Source organism: Ovis aries, chromosome 1, assembly GCF_016772045.2.
Source record: "Ovis aries strain OAR_USU_Benz2616 breed Rambouillet chromosome 1, ARS-UI_Ramb_v3.0, whole genome shotgun sequence".
NCBI classification, from domain to species: domain Eukaryota; kingdom Metazoa; phylum Chordata; class Mammalia; order Artiodactyla; family Bovidae; genus Ovis; species Ovis aries.
In genome coordinates this window covers 194,526,007-194,541,197 of record NC_056054.1, presented here as the reverse complement: position 1 = coordinate 194,541,197, position 15,191 = coordinate 194,526,007, and positions in this window count along the sequence as shown.

The following is a 15,191-nucleotide window of genomic DNA, read 5'->3' as shown; positions in this document are numbered from 1 at the left end:
ACTCTCACTCCCTCCCTTTCCTGCTTTCTTTTTCTCCATCACTTATTTCTCCTCCGGTTATTACTGCCTCTCAGTTTTAATACTTACTTATTTTGTTTGTTGATTTCCTCCTCCATATCGTTTGTTCTCCTTTTCTAAGCTATAAGTTCTATGAAGACATGCATTTTTGCCTACTTTGTTTCCTTTTATAACTGAGAATGGGGCTTGACTTTTTTACGGATTTGTTGAAAGGAGAGTGGAGGGTTTCCCCACATAGGTATCAAGGAGATTAGTGAAATGTTGCATTTACTTCAACTGTCCTTTTATTAATTTAATCATTCAGGGTTTGTCAAAGGTCTGCTCTGAGCCTAGACCTCAAGTAGCTCATGGTTTTTGGGGGAGACACATGTGCTGTGATATTGTGATTTATAAAATATATATACTTGGAGCTCCTAAAGCCCTTGGAATTCCTGGTGCTGAGAGAGATAAAGTTGTCTTTTTTTATGTTAACAAGACGAATCTGGAAAGCACCTGAACATGGGGAATGGTTGCCAGTGAAGTTACAGTGAATGCCGCTCAGCTGCGTCTGATTCTTTGCGACCCGATGGACTATACAGTCCTTTGGAATTCTCCAGGCCAGAATACTGGAGTGGGTAGCCTTTCCCTTCTCCAGGGTATCTTCACAACCCAGGGATTGAACCTAGCTCTCACACTTTGCAGGCAGATTCTTTATCAGCTGAACCACAAGGGGAGCCCAAGAATACTGGAGTGGGTAGCCTATCCTTTCTTCAGGGGATCTTCCCAACCCAGGAATAAGATCAAGGTCACTTGTGTTGCAGGCAGATTCTTAACCAACTGAGCTATCAAGGAAGCCTGGTCACCAGTACAACCAACCAAATGATTAGAGGCTTGGAACTTTCAGTCCCACCTCCTGATTTCTGGGGAGGGGAGAGGATTTGGAGATTGAGTTCCATCACCAATGGCCAACAATTCAATCAATTGTGCCTATAGGATGAAGTCTCCATGATACCTGAAAGGACAGGGTTCAGAGAACTTCTAGGGTAGTAAACCAGAATGCACCCCCATGCCACTGTGCCAGCCCCCAACTCCATGGAACAGATACTTCCTAGTTGGGGACCTTGACCTATAGATCCCTTTATCTAGCTATTGATTTGTATCTTTTCATATCTTTTTGTAAATTGGTGATCTAGTGAGTAAACTGGCTTCCTGAGTTCTGTGAACCATTCTACCAAGTTAACTGAAACCAATCAATGGGGGTTGGTGAGAAACTCTGATTTACAGTTATAGACCTCTGACAAGCTGGTCAGAAGCCTGGGTAATAACCTGGACTTATGGGGGCAGCTGCGTGGCACTGAGCCCTTAGGCTCATGCTCTCCCTGCATAGATGGTATCAGAACTGAATTGAATTCTGACACCCGGATCAGATCCCTGGGCAGGTTCGATCCATGGGTTGGAAAGATTGCCTGGAGGAGGGCATGGCAACCCACTCTCATATTCTTGCCTGGAGAATCCCATGGACAGAAGAGCCTGGCAGGCTATAGTCCATGGAGTCGCAAAGAGTCGGGCACAACTGAAACGACTTTGCGCACAGCAACCACCAACTTTTCAAGGCTCAAATGAGTGAAATCTAGAATGATCTGATAGATGGATGTGAACCAAAATCAGTACCACAGGTGAATTAACCAGCCTGCCATCCCCTCAACCCCCAGGCCTTCTCGACTCCATTCAGACTAAGCAGCTCCCCTTCTCTCTGCAAGCGCTCCATCTGTGTGTTTGTAAACATGAAACCCAAGCCTCTGCCCTAAGAGTTTCCCCTCTGTAGGTAAGCTCCTATGTGCCAGAGCATGCAGGTGTTGTCCTCCACAGGACTGTAGGCCCCAGGCTTGTCACTTTTCAGGCTTAGGGCTCTTCCGGGGCAGGGGGTGTCTTATTGATCTTGGTATTCCCTGTGCCCTTACGGTACATGGCACAAAGAGAGAACTCGGTCAATGCATGTTGGAAATAATTAAAAATACCCTCCCACCTAATCGTTCCTGATATTGCCTTTCCCAGGTATCTCCCAGCAGCTGCGTAAGTGAGGCAGAGCTGGGACTGCTGTCTCTACTTTCACCAGAGTCCAAGTTTCCTTGAGCAGCAGGCCAGGCCATGGATGCAGGTCTCCATCAAGGGCACTTCCCACTGGGTCGGCCTGTCCTCTAAGACTCTGCAGTGTTTTTATCCCCGCAGCTGCCTTCATTTCCTGACTCACTCCAGCCATCCCAGCACACCCTGCTTATGACATGGAAGAGATGCTCACTCAGTGCCTGGGGGCCTCATGAGGCAGGGGCTCAGAGAGCTGGGCTGCCTTGTCCCCTGGGCCCTGAACCACAGCCTGTGCTCTCGCGGCCATCTGGGCCCAGCTGCTCCTGTGTTGCACTGTCCAAACACCCTTCTGCAGCAGGCAGTCTGTGTAGCACGTGTCCTGACCCTACCCCCTTTTGTAATCCCCCCAACCCATTCCCAGGCTCCCACGGAGTAGGGGGGACAACTGAACTAGATATTATTTAGTAATTAAGAAGAAAACAAACAGAAAGATGTGTGCTTTTTTTTTTTTCCATTTGGCTGCAACAAAATGCTTCTGCTTTCCAAATGGCCTCATAGGTTTGCCCCACCCACCCCTCAAATGCAGCCTGCCTGTGCTTCTGGCTCCTGGGGCTGTAGAGCTGAGTCAGCAGCACCAGCTGCATGCAGAGAAGCTGCTATCGAATCTCGTGACCAGGGTCCCTAAAAAGCACTGGAAGAACAGTGCCTTGTAACTGTACTTTGCCTATCACTTTACAAGTTACTTCCTCATCCATTATTCATATGAGCCTCGCAGCTTTCTGCCTAGGTCAGCAGGCTATTACTAAGGGCAAGAATGGATTTTGTAAATCTCGGTGAACTTAGATTGGCCGTGACCCTTAACACAATCCCTCGGTGTGAAAACTGTGGCGTAGGAATCTGATACAACCTGTGGTAGAGATGAGGAAGTTAATCACCAAACCAAAAAGTAACCTGGTGCAAAGCCAGCACATCTGGCTTCAGGCCTCGCTTGCCAAGTGAACTGGGGCAACACGCAACCTCCTCTGGGCCTCAGTTTTCCCATCTGTAAAGTGAGGCATATGATCTGCAAGGTCTTGCCTAGTTATTTGGATGAGGACTTATTAAGAGATAGGGCTATTATAGACCTATCGTTGAATGCCCAACACACACACCTACACACTCTGAAGTGGGGTAAATGTCTGCTGAAATCAACCAGTCCATGAACTTGTCCCCAGTTATTACCCAATCAGCAGGCAATGCAGCAATACATGTCTTAAGCATTAGATCCTAACTCCACTGTGTGATTTTCCTTTTAAACTGATGGTTTCTGTGCTCATGAGGATTTCCTGGAACTTCAGAAGTGTTGTAAGAAGATGCAGGGGTGGGAGATACATCATGACATCTTTGATGGGACCTCAAAAAGTGATGGTCCGTCTGTTTTCTCTTGGCAGCAGAGGGAGATGGGAATAGGACCCAGAACCCCGTCTTCATTTGTAGGCCTGAGGAATAAGCAGTAGATGTCTGGTCCTTTCCGGGTCATCTGTTTCTTAGGAGAGTAGTAATTCTGAGGGTGCCCTATTCCAAGGTCAAACTCTACTCAGGGCAGCAGCCATGGGAGGGCACGGTGAGTACACAGCAAGTCTCATTTATGCTATGAATTAAATCTTAATGCAAAATATCCTTAGAAGCAAAAAAAAAAAGCAGGAGCTCAATCAATTATTTTGTCAAGCTCAGTCCTGTACAGCTGAGGTTGTAAAGCACTAAACCCCATGGAAACAGTTGTCATCATTTCAGTGAACAAAACCCAAGACTGAAAAACAGAGCTTTCAACATGTGTTTATCCTGAATGGACCTTAGTCACATGGTCAAGTATCTCTTTCAGCTGGGCTGAAACTGACTCCTGACCTAGTGAAAAGGAAGAAAAGTTTGATTTAGCTTTAAAATGTAATATTATCAGAGCAAAATATTATAATTATTTTGTAAAATGTAGTAGCAGCCATTTAAAACAAATAGTTTACTAAAGCATTTATATGGGGATAATGTTGGACAGGGAATTAAAATAAGGTGAAAATGTATGGAGAAAGCAAAATTATATTCACTGCTTTTGAACTTAATAGTGCTGTTCTTTTAAATTTAATTAATTGTTTTAAGTCGTTTTTAGGCTTTTTTTGGTAGCCCTTGCAGACATTCTAACGAATATATATTGGTTATATATTAATGAAATAGAGAAATTGATATGTTAGTGACATTAATACTTGTTATATCTCAAATGAGTATAAAATACGCATTTTAACTGTGTTAATAGATTTTTAAAATTCCATAAGAGATATTTGAAGTATAGGTCCTAGAAAAAGGAATAACTTTAATGATCTAATTTGTATGTGTTTAAGAGCATCTCACTTAATAGAAGGGGAAAAAAGAAGTTTATACTATGGTTCCTGAAAATTAGAACAATTATGGTACAAATTCTTGCCACTGCCTAAAAGAAGTTAAGTATTTGGAAAGAATGAGCAGAAAGGAAAGAAAAGGAAAAAGCAAGAGTCAACCATAATCCATTCTCCACTGACAAGGTTTCTTAAAATAAGGCTGTTCAAAGTCCTGGAATCCAAACACTGGGGTCACAGGGGGCAACCCCCACATGCCCTCCACCTGACACCTCACCTATTAGAGCTAATTTCTTTCACGTGTTGAGTAGAATGGGTGCTGGATAGAAACTCTGCATGCGCAACGGAATATTTCATCTGACACTCCGCAAGCACTTGTTTTATGAAAGGAGCTCAAGAGGCAAGCAAGGTTAATGACTTGCCTAAGGTCACAGGGAAAGTAAGTGGGGAAAATGGAAACAGAACCGTCTGCCCTGACCACCGTCTAGACCTTGGTCGTCATTTCTTCTCCATTCTTTTCTGTGATACACGAAGCAACTCATTAGGAAGCAAGATGAAGTGGGATTTTTTTTTCCTTAGCTTATTTTTTTCAATAGTTAGAAAAACGCCTTTGCTGAGATGCTGCCTGATTTCTTTCTAAAACACTCAATATATAAGACTCCTTGAAAGTGCCTATAAATGGAATTCTCATTGCTCCATCATTATCATCATCATTGCTATTCTTCTTATTGAGAGGATGGTGGTGGTTGTTCTCAGTAGTAGCAATTTAGGCTTTCCACCATCACAGCCCTTTGGAACCACAGAGTCTATAAGACTTCCTACCCTGAGGTCGTGAAGTCCACTCCTTCCACAGATCCTGATTTGCGAAGGCTCAGAGGAAGGTCACGGAGTGCGCCAGTCAGAGGTATACCCTAGCCTTCTGCTAGGTTTAGCATCCTGTTCAGGGCCTCGGGGTGGCTCCTCTGGTTTTACTATCCCTCTCTCCCTGTCCCAGGGCTTTCTCGATGGCTCAGTGGGTAAAGAATCTGCTTGCAGTGCAGCAGACACGATGATCCCTGGATCGGGAAGATCCCCTGAAGGAGGAAATGGCAACCCACTCCAGTATTCTTGCCTGGAAAATTCTATGGACAGAGGAGCCTGGTGGGCTACAGTCCATGGGGTTACAAACAGTCGGACATGACCGAGTATGAGCATGGACGGATGGACTCCTAATCCAAGATGCAACCATAGAATAAGGTCCTCATGAAGTGCTTCAGATTGAGAGTTTCCAGGAAAGAGAATGTTAACTTTGTTGACAAATTCCAGGGTTTGGAAGCCCCAGGTCTTAATTCTTTGTGCAAACTCTAGTCCTGTGTTTGCATGCCCCCTTGTGCTCCTTATTAGTCTTGTCATGGGCTCCTACGCTATTGTTTTAAACATCATCTTGTGTCCCAGGAGCCCAGGTCCTTCAGGGTGAGTATTTGTGTGTATTTGTGTATATTTTAAAAAAATGGTCTTCACTCTTCTCGCCATGGCGGCCATCAGTCTTCAGCGGAGGTGTTGCCATAGAGATGTTGTCTGATCCATCTCTATTGATCGCCCCCCTTTAAAGGGGGCCCTGAATAGGCACTGAGGTAGGTAAATGTATGCAGTGACATTGAGCGGATGATTCTATTCTGAAAAATTCCTGCACCGTTTGTTTCTGTGCTTGTCTGAGGGCTGGGACACGGTGTTGGGTTTTGTCGCGCGAGCTCTCCTCACAGGCCCGGAGTTAATGCAAGCCTTGTTTGGAACCACTGAAGCAGAAATTTCTCTGCTGCCAAGGACAAAAGCTTCACAGGCCACCTCAGAGGCTGCTTTGGGAAGGCTGTGTCTCCTGGGCTCCCAAAGGAAATGAGAGATAACGCAGAACACAGAGGAGTGCCCTCAGAATTCTCCCAGCCCTCCTGGCCCCACTGGACACGTCTGGCCCCACAGAGACTCCTCTGGCCAAGTGCGGGCTTCTCCAATCAAGGGTTTAATTTGATTTGCCTTTTTCCAGGCTGTTGAGATAAATCATCTTGAAGATGTGTGTGCTTTTCTGTTTATGTGATAAGTGTGTATTTGCACAGCTCTCTGCTCTTGTTTCCCTCTTGGGTGTGGGAGTGAGCAGCTCTCTTAGGAAAAACAATGATCGTTTCATCAGTCCATGCCTTTATGTTTAAACCAAATAATACGCAAGTCTTCTTCCCTCTCTGAGAAGAGAAAGGGAGGGAAGAAGGAAGGGAGGAAGGATTTATTGAGAGCCTTGTGTCCTGGAATAGTGCATGCTTGGAAAATCACCATAAGTGAATTTTGTTGAAGAATGAATGAATGAGTGAATGTTTAAAGCTAGCTTGTACCAAGTTAGGAGTTTGCAGAAATAGTTTTTCCTTTCACTCTTCATAACCCGTTTGGACTTCCCTGGTGGCTCGGATGGTAAACCGTCTATCTACAACGCGGGAGACCCAGGTTCGATCCCTGGGTTGGGAAGATCCCCTGGACAAGGAAATGGAAATCCACTCCAGTACTATTGCCTGGAAAATCCCATGGACAGAGGAGCCTGGTAGGCTACAGTCCATGGGGTCGCAAAAGAGTCCGGCATGACTGAGCGATTTCGCTTTCACTAGCCTCTTTTTACAAAAGGGTTAAGTGACTTGCCCAAGGCCACGTGGAAAATGAATGGTGGCCTTGGGAATTGAATCTGGGTCTTTTGACGCCAAGTACAGTGCTCTTTTTCTGCAGCCCTGTTTCTTGCCTCTGTGTTTGGAGGCTTTGGTCTGTGAGCCAGAGCTGCATGAGCAAGGTTAGCTCTCTCCCTTCAGGCACTAACATAGCCTGGGTGAAGCCACCCATTTCCTGCTGCTCCTTGCCCTGATCCGTGTCCTTGGCCATTTGGCCATGGCCAGTCTCGGCCTGATGTTAGCAGCATCGAAGAGGGGAAGGGCATGAGACCCAAGTGGAAACTGCAAAGCTACACACATTCCTTGAACTTCAGGGATAGATCCAGGGTGGGTTGTGTGACGGTGCTTCTGGTCCCCAGATGTTTGCTTGTCTGTTGCATGTGTGGGTCTTGTCAGCTGAAGGCTGGAAGGCAGGAGGGGAAAAATCTTTGTCACACGGCCTTGCAGAGCTTTGGAGTATAGATTTGGAGATACAGAACTCCAGTGTTCATCCACCCATTGGTTCATTCTCTCACTCATTTTCTCTCTCACTCTTAACCTCACTCACTCATTCATTCACATACTCAGTACACTCTGAGGAGGACAGGAGCCATGGACAGGAGTCTGGTGCAAAGCATACAGAAATGAAGATGTACCCTGTTTGCCATCAGCTCAGAAATATATAATTATAGCACCGAAATAACAACAATTAACATCTGCCCTTTATATTTATGGGATGCGTTCACATCTCCTATCCAAACTTCACCATATTCTATGTGGTAGGAATTATTGCTAAATCCATTTTGCAGATGAGGAAAACAACACTCAGAAAAGCTACCCAAAGCCCTTTGAGCGCACGTCCCGTGCGGTTTTGAATAGTTCCCGTCTGGAGGGGCTTTTCTTAATCCCTCTGCCTGCCTTTTTATGACCAAGGAGTCAGCTGGTTTGGGATAATGAGGAGCCACTTGTGCCAAGCTCTGTTTGACTCCTTCAAATAGCAGAGGCGGGTAGTGATATTTTATAGAATTCTCCAGGAAAGACTGCTTTGGCTGTGTTTTTAAGAGTTCAAAAGTGGGTTGCAACATTTTCACTATTTTGGACCACAGTAGTGCTTTTTAATTTTGAATGCACATCAGGAGCTTAGAAACACTCAGGTCTGCACCCCAGTCGGAGACTGTGACTAACTGGTCTGAGATGAGATCCAGCATTGAGTTTTTGCTTTTTTAAACAAGCTCACTGTTTAAAAATGTATTTTATTTATTTACTTATTTTTGGTCTCGCTGGGTCTTTCTTGCTGTGCGTGGACTTCCTCTTGTTGTGGAGAGTGGGGGCTGTATCTCTAGTCGCAGTCGTGTTCAGGCTTCTCATCGCAGTGACTTCTCTCATTGCAAAGCACAGGCTCTAGGAGCACGGGCTTCAGCAGTTGCAGAAAATGGGTTCAGTAGTTCCAATTCCTGGGCTCTTGAGCACAGGCTCAGTAGCTGTGGCCCATGGGCTTAGCTGCTCCACAGCATGCGGAATCTTCCCAGACCAGGGATTGAACCCATGGCCCCTACACTCGCATTGTGTAGTGCCCCATGCACTACATCTTATCCACTGTAACACTGGCCAAGGCCCAGGCGTTGTGTTTTTATTCGTGTCCATTTTAAGCTGGGGTGTTCCTTGACTCTTAGTTTTAGCCTGTCTTGCAGTTGTCCTCCGACCAGGAGCTTTGGGGGAGGGGTTGTATGTTACAGTGGCCTGAGCATGAGGGGTCCCATACTCTGCTGGGCTCCATGCTGCAAGGTTGGGACTCTCATGGACAATTGTCACACTAGAAATTAACATTTAATAAGCAGTGATCTGGGAAGTAAGACTAGTGACCAAGGTTGAAGATTCGCTTCAGTGACCCAGAAAACTCCTGTGAAATAGTCAAATATGATTTCTCCACTTTCATGTACAATACTTACAGAGGTGATGTAAGTTTTGTATATGAAATGTGCACAGGAGAGGGGGCACAGAGATGAATGAGACCTACCCCTCCTTTCACGGAACTCAAGGTCTGGAAAAGAAATACACAGAGAGTACATTTCAATAGAATGGAGTGCCAGATGACCTGCCTGAAGAGCCTCAGGAAGGCTGCACCACAGAGGGGACACTTGATTTCCTTGTGAAGGGTGACCTGGAGTTTTGCAGGCCCAGCAGTGGGAAGTGCTTTGCAAGTAGAAGGCACAACAGGAAGAGAGGGAGGCAATGAACAGGAAGAGTAAGAAATTCAGTAGGATAACTAGAGCTGAAACTGGGGAAAGATGAGGTCTGGGCCAAGAGATTGCAGCATTGCACTTTATTCTGGAAGCAACAGAGAACCAGGAAAGGATTTCAAGCCTAGGAGAGACACAGTCTGTGTCTTGAGAAGGTTATTTGCGCAGTGCATTGGGCTGACAGTGATTCCAGCGAGCAGTAGAGACTGGAGGAGAGACCCGTTAGAGCTCTCCTAGGACAAGAATGGGCAGTGGCTGGAGGTTGAAGAGAAGGGGCCCAGAGAGGTATCCTCTAGCCAAGACCTTGTGGGGAGAGGAAAGGATTCTTCCCAATGAGTGAGGGACCAGCAACAGCTGCTGCAACTGCTATTAGAAAACAACTTCCCGGGCAGGCCTCACCCTCCTTAACTGCCTCCCTGGAAAGTCATCTCAGGAGATGCTCCCCATGAACCTGATCCTGCTGAGTTGTCTCCAGCCCCTCAACTCCCTAAGGATGCTAAGCTGCCTTGAATGTCTGTCTGATGCAGGCATGCCCACATGTGGAGCCTTAAACATTAGGGTCTGTCTTGTTGACCAAATGCTGTGGACTCCCCAGGGCTGAGAGCTATTAGGGAAACAAAAGACTACCCTTTTAATTAGACTCTGCATGTCCTTGCAGGGCCCTTGCAGGGCGGGGCGAGAGGAGCCGAGTCCCAGTGGTTCTGGTGATTAGATGCAACAGGGAAAAAGTTTAAAACATCTGGGTGTGTTTATACCTCCAAAGCCATGACCGAAACACATGAGGATTTAAACAAGCTGAACCTTCCTCTTGGCTTTTGTTTAAACTTATTTGCAGCCGCCTGGGAGGATCTAGTGATGATGGGAAGCCTCAGGGGAAGCCCTCCCTCTGCTCCCTGGGGATGCTTACCTGCCTTCTAGCAAAGCCAAGACCTAGGAAGGAGAAGAGGGGGCATTAGCAATGTGAAAAAAATGTTCCCTTTATACTGTTGCTTAAGGCATCTTTTGTTACATAATCAAGTATTTCACTTTATAGCCAGTGAATGCACGAGGGCACTGAAGCTAGGGTAGCAGATCCCCTGAAAGTTTAAGACTTTCAGCTGAGAACTGTGTAAAGCCCCACACCTAACTTTCTGTAATGTATAAATACATTTCCTGAAAAGGAAGGGAGAGAAAGGAGCAGTGAATGGTTAGGAGATTTGTTCTCAAAAGTCACTAGAAAAGTCAAACAAAAGACTGACTTTCCTTCATCCTGAAAGTGTCTGATTTGCAGTATATGGCCAGATTCATTGAGATCCTTCAGAGTGATAGACTTTCAGTGCAAATAACAGGGAAGAATGTTCTTTTCTAAAAGTTGCTCCCACTATGAGACATAGTGTGTGCGTGTGTGTGCTTAGTTGCTCAGTCGTGTCCGACTCTTTGCGATCCCATGGACTGCAGCCCACCAAGTTCCTCTGTCCTTGGGGATTCTCCAGGCAAAAATACTGGAGTGGGTTGCCATGCCCTTCTCCAGGGGATTTTCCAAACCCAGGGATCAAACCCAGGTCTCTCGCATCGCAGGTGGATTCTTTACCAATTGATATACCAGGGAAGCTCATATGAGACATAGATCTCATACTAAATCTAAGAGGAAAAATAAGTAAATGAACTGGCCAGTTCCTTTCTCTTGACAAAATGTCCATGGCTAATCTTCTAGAATAGTCAGCTCTAAGCAAAGTCCATCATCCTGAGAGTCAGAGATGATAAGAAAGCCACTCTCCTGGCTGAAGCCGCTATTTTTTTTTTCCTTAAGAAAGACTGCTTTGCAAGAGCGTTTTGAACAAATTGCGCCATTTGAAAGAAAGCAGGGTTAGAACAGAAGCCGTCAAGCTTTAAATTCTCTGCTAATTAATGGTTGATCATCTATCCTTTTATGATTCTTGACCCCAGAAGGAAAATTTATTAGTACTTTTAGATTTTGCACAGTCGTGTTAAATGAGGCATGTAATGCACTAATTTAGTGTCTCATTAGCATAAGCAGGGCTCCCCTGCCCCTCCGCTCCCCATGGAAGGCTTAATCTGGAGCCGTGTGGAATTTTCCTGGGACACGCATGGTTTCTCTAGGCTCAAATACCTGAGAAGCCATAGCAGAGATGTGGGCTTACCCCACCCACCCTGGGGTTTCAAACATGGACTCTGTCCTTCATTTTAATGAGAATATTTAAGCCCTCAAATCTTTAAGCTGTTTCACAACAGTGTTCCTGCAAAACTCAATTTTACAGCCTGTGTAGCTATTTCTCATGATCTCAACTCCACTCCCTCCAATGAAAAACCGAATCTAAGCTCTGGGAGAGGATTTCTGTTTGTTGAGAAGATGGACAGTTGGTCATGTTTACATTTAATACAGACATCTAGCCTAGATGTTTCTCGGGTGTAAATGCCAGCTCAGTAAATGGCCAGTTTTGCTGCATATATGTTTGAAACCCTGAGAAGCCTGCATCGAGCTGATGGACTTCAGGGTCCAGGTTATAAGGGAGGCAGGGAAATGTGGAGAAGCTCGCTGGATAGGGAGCCGACGTATCCATACTGCCGCCAGCTTCCTTTGGGAACTGCAGAAAGGCACTTGCCGTTTGTGAATCTCTGCTTTTCCACCTGTTAAATGATCTGTAAATCTTCATGCCTAAGGTTTCTTCAACTTTTGATACCCCATCATTCAGCAAGTAAGAAATGCCAGAGGCAGGCTGGGTGATTCAGCCTTGGGAAGGGGATCAATTCAGAAGAAGAGTTTTGAAATATCAGAAATCTTCAGAAATTCTGTATAGTTTGGCCCACCAATTCTATTTTACAGAATAGAAGAAAGAAAATCAGACAAATGCATGGGGGGAAAACAAGGGTGTTTATGAGACCATCATGGATCGGTTAAATAAAATATAGTATAGCTATATGATGGGATACTATGAAACCATTAAAAATAACACCACAGAATATTGTAGGCATGGAAAAATGCTCACAGTATTTTGTTATGCAAAAAATCTAAGATTTCTAAACAGGATTTCTCATATGATACCAGTTTTGCAAAAATATGTCCATAGATATGTTTAGACAAAGATCTGGAAGTATCTATACCAATAGGTTCATAGAGATCCTTGGGGGGTAGGATTCTAGGGAATTTTTGTTTTCTTCTTTACACTTTCCTATATTTTCAATATTTACTCACAATGAATTTAAATTACTCTTAGAGTTTAAGAACATTACAGAAATTATTTAAGGGAAATAAAATCTTGGCTCTGAATATATGTATTCTTTTTCCATCTCAGCTTTCACACATACACAATGACAACCATCAGTCATCTCAAAAGATCAGGAAATAAATGATTTATTAGCTGGAGGCTCTTCATGAAAACTGTGGATGACCAAAACCATTTGATATCAGCACAACTCTGGCACCACTTCATTAGAAAAAAAAATTATTTGGCCCCGCTGAGCAGCACGTGGGGTCTTAGTTCCCCAACCAGAGATCAAACCCAATCCATGCCTCCTGGAGTGGAAACTTAGAGTCTGAACAACTGGACCAGCAGGGAAGTCCTTCTGTGACTTCTAACTGTAGAGACAAAACGTGTGAAGGTTTTTGAATGCAGGACCTCTTATCTGGTACATGTCCTTATGATTTCTGAGTGTCAGTCTTGCAAAGGCATTAAAGATAATCCAGGCTGGCCCCCACATTTCACAGACGGGGAGGAACTTGCCTCAGGTCTGAGATCTGGTTACATCAAAGCCAGGCTAGTACCTGCCTCCCAACTCCCATCTCTAGACCTGGGCTATTAACACCCCGTCTCTCTGCAGGCGCCTCCGGAGGATGCACCAGGCCGACTGACGACTGACGCATGCAGACTTCCTTGGTGTGAATCTTCCCTTTCTTCTCCAGGTGTAAATGCTGAGAGCTCAGGTAACTTCCTGCTCAGTGGAGGCCCTTGGCTCTGGAAGCAGGCTTGCCTGCAGATCTTGAGTCTGGAGCAGGCTTACCAAGGGCTGGGGCACCCAGTACAGCTGCTGTCTGCCCACCAGGGCTTTGGGCCATCCTCTCTTCTGAGATGGATAATGGTGGTAAGAAGTTCGTTTCCTCTGAAGTACACTGCTCTTTCGGGCTAATGTGTCCTTTGGGGAGGGGAAGGAGAGTTTGGAAAAATCAAAATATTGATGTCATTTATAACTTTCCCCAAGAACATCCTCACTTCTGGGAACAGCACTGGGTTGTGGGGAGTGGGGGAAGGAGTGGGCAGGGGCATGCAGAAGAACAAGACGCTGCTCCTGCCCTCAAGATGTTCAGAATCTAAGAAGAAGAGTAATTATGTGGATGAGGGACAGCAGAGTAAAGCAGCCGACAAGAACCTGGAAAGGTACAAACCCAATACCTACTGGGAGACCCAAATGACATTCTGCCTACTTTGGAGGGAGGAGGATCCTTGAAGACTTCTAGGAGAAAGTGACCTTTGATAGACTTTCGGAAAACAGAAAAGATTTCAGCACTTGGAGGTAGAGGAAAGGACATGAGGTTGAAGGGAGCAAGGGGTGACAGTGGGGCTGGTGTAGTTGCAGGACAGCATGGTGGGGACGGGACCAGAAACAAGGAAGGGACCCTGACGAGGCTGGAGCTCAGTGCACGCATGGAAACACCACAAGAGAGCCACGTGTTGGAGGGAAGTCGGGGTCATGTCTTGAATGGTTTGAAGACCCTGTCTGTAAAGGTCTTTGGACTTATCCTATGGGCAAAAAAGAGGCATGGCCTGCAGGATTTTGAGCTGAGCTGTGTTTTAGGAAGGTTTTGCTCATGGTGGAGCAACTAAAGTCAGAGGCCGTGGTTTTGGAGAGAATATAGGAAGACTATATATCTCCCCCACCCCCCGCTCCTTCCAGGTGATGTGAGCGTAGGAACGAAGCCCTTCAGTTCTCTGGGCCTGTTGACGGATCTTACAATCTGCAGAGAGAAACTTCTGATCTGATTGTTTCAGCAGCATTAGCTGGGAGCCAAGAAAAGTAAGGAGTGTCTGTGGTAGCCCCTCGGGGGTGACAGAAGGCTAGTGTCCTTCCCACCACCGTTCAGGGGAGATTCTGCTCCCACTTGAAAGCTGTGACCTCAGTCTGGTTCTGCGTCTGAACTGGAAAGCCACATTTTCCAATGAAGGGATGCCACAGGAAATAATAAATCTCTCAAGACTTATGGGCCAGGAAATTCCTTCAGGACCATAAATAGAGAAGAGGTGAGGCAAAGGTGGGCAAGGCAGGGAGCAGCTGCCTGGGATCCTCTGGGCACACACAATGGGCTGGGGATTTGTCCAGAACTCAGAGTGAAGAAGGATTTGGCACACTAAGTTGTTTCAGTGGTGTTCAACTCTGTGAACCCATGGACCATAGCCCACCAGGCTCCTCTGTCCATGGGATTCTCCAGGCAAGAATATTGGAGTGGGTTGCCATGTCATCCAGGGAATCTTCCCGACCTAGGGACTGAACCCACGTCTATTAAGTCCCCTGCCCTGGGCACCAGCTGGGAAGCCTGAGAGGGATTTTAAAGGCGATCTAAGGCGATGTCTCTTGCTTCTCTCTCATTGAATTCATGGCCTTTTCTCTGCAAAGTGGTGAGGCCGGACTAAATGACCTGCAGGTTCTTTATTGCCAAGTCATTTGATGTTTGTTGTAAAGACCTGTGTTCTTGCTCTGGGCCCTGATCGCACTGTGTGTGTTTCACTCTCCCCAACTGAAAATGCAATCAACAGAGTCTCACACATCACCCACGTTTGGGCTGGAGATTAATGAGAGGACATCTGGAAACTTCCCTTGGAGGGGTACATCTGGGCCTGATTACCTTCTTATTT